The sequence below is a fragment of the Chionomys nivalis genome, chromosome 5, assembly GCF_950005125.1.
Source record: "Chionomys nivalis chromosome 5, mChiNiv1.1, whole genome shotgun sequence".
Taxonomy (NCBI): Eukaryota; Metazoa; Chordata; class Mammalia; order Rodentia; family Cricetidae; genus Chionomys; species Chionomys nivalis.
The window spans coordinates 33,842,521-33,846,873 of record NC_080090.1 but is presented as its reverse complement, the minus strand read 5'-3'; positions in this window follow the sequence as shown (position 1 = coordinate 33,846,873).

The window sequence follows — 4,353 nt, the reverse complement described above, 5'->3', positions numbered from 1 at the left end:
GAGTTAATTCCAGGCTCCTAAGCTGAACCTTGGCCTTCTAGCCTTGGTGTCCTTTACCTCCCCAAACTGTCACAGGGATGGTGAGTCCCGGGTCACCCTCTCCCTCATCTGTCCAAGGGATGATGTGCCTTCTTCCTCCACAACCTTGCAGCCTGGCCTGAGCGGCTGGGCCCCAAGCCACCGTGAGGACATATGTTTGACATGTGACGGGAAGCTGGTGGGTGCGGCTTGAGCAGCTATCCGGCCTCCAGAGAAAGATCTGTTGTCTTGGTCCTGGTCAGAGGTGCTCGGTCAAGGCACCTCAGGAAAACCAATGCAGCAACGATGCTTTGACACCACACACCCATGTTTCTTTTTTTTTCTTAACTGAAGGTTTCACACAATGTATTTTTACTGTGTTTTCTCCTCCCCAGTTCTTACCAGATCCTCATTTCCTTATCCACTCAGCCTCAGGTGTCTTTTTCCATCTTTCCTCAAACAAAACAAAAACCCAAGAAACACACCCCGCCCCCACGAAAACAGAAATAAAAATAAACAAGCAAAAGACCGATAAGATGAAAAATATGCCAAACGAAACAAAATGATACCATACGCATACCAGGTACATGTTTGAGCATGTTTGCATTTGCCCAGTAACTCCTGGGAGTGTGGCCAGCCCCAAAGTGTGTTAATTCACATAGTGACACCCCATTGGAGAAGAACGATTTTTCCTTTTGCCGGTGGGTATCAGTTACAGATATCATCTTAGTCAGAGGCGGCAGTCTGTGTCCGTTCCCCCTTCCAGTGCTGGACCCTGTCTGGCTGGAACTTGGGCCGGTCTTGCTCATTCTGCTACAGCATATGTGAGATGAGTTCATACACAGCCCCTGATTCTTGAACACTGTTGGTGGAACTCTCAGGCTCCCCACTGCCTGGGCCGTGCAATGTCCATGTATGCCAGTTTGTAGGATGGAGGCAGCAGGCAGGGGTGGGGCTTTCACTGGCAGGAGAGGCCCTCCTTGGGTGGGTACAGGCTGATGGACTCTTCTCTGCCCATGCAGCTCTCTGCTTCCTGGGCATCTCGAGAAAGGTGGGTGGAGGAGCAGAAATAAAGTATGTGGCTCACACATGGGGAGACTGTGGACCAGGTTCCTCAGTACCTTGAAGATTACTTTGGAGACAACTGCTCAGTCTGTGGCCACGTCCTTAAAGCCAACCCCTATTCCCAAGGGCATTCAGCTGACAAAGGAGATGTACACTTGTAATCTGGGCGTGCATTCTGAAGTGCCCTGTGGCGTTTTAGCAAGCTTTCTGTTTTATCTAAGAGACTCAAGAAAGAGATAGAGTTCTTTATAATTGGAGATACATTTCATCTGGGGACTCTCTTCCTCTGGTGTTGGACAAAAGTACTATGACCAGAAGGCACCGACCAGCTGTCATGGCTGCCCTCATGTCACCAAGTGCCCAGCCTTCATGGATATTTCAATTCAGCTTCAGCCAGACGGGACAGGTGGGGCTAGGTCTCTGGGCCTGGTCACTACTTAGCCACCCTAAGGTATTGTTACAATGAAGATGACCTCTCTGTGACCCTTGACTTCTGCCCCCCTACTCTCTCTGTACCACCTCACTATTCAGAGACTCTGCCACCTTTTAGAAGCCTCTGTCCTGAAAGATGGAGGAAGGTCCCCTGAGTCCATCGGTTTCCCCTGGGTCTGATCATTCTGGAAGCTGTGATAAACTAACATATACTGTGTTGGCTTCGATAGGAATTTACTGCTCACTGCTCAGGAGGGTGGAGTCTAAGGCTGAGGAGACTCGTGCCTGGCCAGTCAGTCCTGTAGCTCTTTGTGGGGACACTGGCTGTGTTCTCATAGGACAGATGGATCGCACTGAGGGGACTCTGCTCTCGTGACTTAGTCACCCTCTATGGTCTCACGTCTTGCTGGGAGGGTAGGGGTTTCCACGCAGGTATTTCAGGAGGACAGGACACATTGAGGTCTTACTGTAAGTTGGCTGAACTTTCTGCTCCCTCTCTCCTCCCCAGGGCAGACACAGGACTTCCCTTTCTCTGTAACCTCATGACCCAGTGGAGATAGTGCTGTTACCCGGTTTCCATACCCTGTGCTGATCCGTTACTTCAGCTCCTCTGGAGAATCCTGACCAAGAAACATGACAAACCCCTCACTACTTGCCTGCTGGGAAGGTGAAGTTGAGAACAGAATGAAAGGGTAAAAAAAGTAGTAGTTATGGGATTAAAGGGAAGGAGGAAAAAAAGGAGGGAAGGAAGCAGAAGGGGAGGGAGAGAGATGGGAAGGGGAGGAGGGGAGAGAGGGAGAGAGAAGGGAGGAGAATGGGAGGAGGAAGACGGAGGGGGTCTTTTAACTTACGAGTTCTCTTCTGCCATCTAGGCGTCTACATTCTGGGCCAATCGTGGTACAGAGACAAAGGAATGGAGTCATAGCACTGAGACCTCAGCTTTGGGGAACATGAGTTCCTGTTGAGTGTGAAGGTAGGCTCGTGCTGTGTGCTTGCAGAGGGACATTGCACTGTCACTGCTAGGGGTGTGAGGGACACTCCTGGCTTCAAGGAGCCCAAACGGGAGTCCAGGATGATAAGTCATGCAAAGCAGTGAGGAGGTTCAGAGCATTGCAGCCAGGAAGAATCCTCTACCTCGGCGACAAGGGCAAAGTCCCCAGGATGCACTTAGGGGCAGCTTCTTTGCACTGACCCTGGTCCCTCCACTCAAAGACTGTGAGACCTCAGGAAAGCACTCATAAATGATCAGAGCAGAGCATCCTTTCCTCTGCGGAGAGGAAGGCAACAGCCAACCTCACAAAACACTGGCGAGGACACCATGACACTCTGGTGGCGCCTCAGACACATAGGCAGACTAAGCACAAAGTTAGGTGGGCAGAGACCCCTAGGCCCTTCTATGATATCTCATAGCTTCCAGGCTGAGGGTCAAGAGTTGAGAAAGGGCATCCTACAAACCAAGGCCACATCTGCACTCTGGAGGTTCTAGCTGTACCACTGATAAAAGTGACAGCCTGTGACTGCTAAGGGCAGGGCCTGCTGGGTAGTGACAGAACCCTGGGCTACAGAGACAGAAGGCCTGGCCACTGAGGACCAACCCAGTCTGCTGTGCTCCATGTGTGTCTATCACAGTCTTGATGCAGCACAGGTCTTTGGCAATAGGAGAGAATCACAGGTATCTAAGTTCACACATTGTCACCAGGAACCTCTGTTTCAATCTGTCCATTCTTCTCCCAGAAGAGATGTTTGATTGACAGAAGCCAGAGAGGACTGGAAGGATGGGAGAAGCTCAGGTCCCATCCAGGTAAAAAATGGGACTCAAGTACGCAGCCCAAGTTGTGATGACGTCAAGGGCAGTACCAAACAGGGAAGTTGGGGTAGTAACAGGAATCCCTTGAATGAGTGCTTGGAGGTCACTATGCAATGGAGAGAAAAAGCCCCCAAAATCCCTTCACACAACATAAAGCATTCCAGCATGGCTTTCGTTGTGGAAACATGGAGAATGGTAGAACCAGCATTACCCACCGACTTAGTCAAAACCAGTTACAAGCCAAGGTGTGGCATATTTCCACCTGGATTTGCATTAGAGAAATCCAACCACAATGCCTGAGTATAACCTTCAGGGAAATGGAGAGGGTAGAAGCTGACACTTCAATGATCAAGATTTGGGACTACTGAATAGCCTGTGTCATGGCCTCCCTGGGGAGTCTCCAGAGGACCCTGGGGCCCCTTGTTGGGTCCTCATGCTGATGTATCTAGTACCTGCTGGATCACATAGGCACGGGTCACAGGCTGGGTGGCTGAACACTGTAACACTCAGTCCCATTGAAGCCTGATTCTAAGGACACTCAGGTGAGGTTTGCCTGATGCAGCAGATGGGAGGCTCTCTTGGATGTTGGGAGTATATGGCTTATCTAGAGAGAGAAGTCTTGCTTTTAGAAGGGGCTTTCTTTCCTCCTAGGATACTTTCAAGATTCAAGGATCTAGAAAATGGAAACCAGGAACATGCAACCAGGTTGAAACATTCAAGTACTTCTGTTTGCCAAAAAAACTGAGGGAAAGAAAACTCAGAAGAGTATTTAAAGACTGGGAGGAGGTCTCAGTTTCACAGAGACCTTCGAGGAAGTTCCCATTTGTCCAAGCTTTTGCAGACAGATGAAGATAGACTTACAGGAAGTGAGACAAGTGGGTATTGCCTGGTACATGTAACATAATCTCACCTCACATGGCGAGCATCTCCCTAGATATGGAGCCTGCGGATGAGTAGTCAATTGTAGCTTTCTCCCTACAATCTAAGACCTGGCACACATGTCCAATATAAGAAACAAACACCTCTTAAAC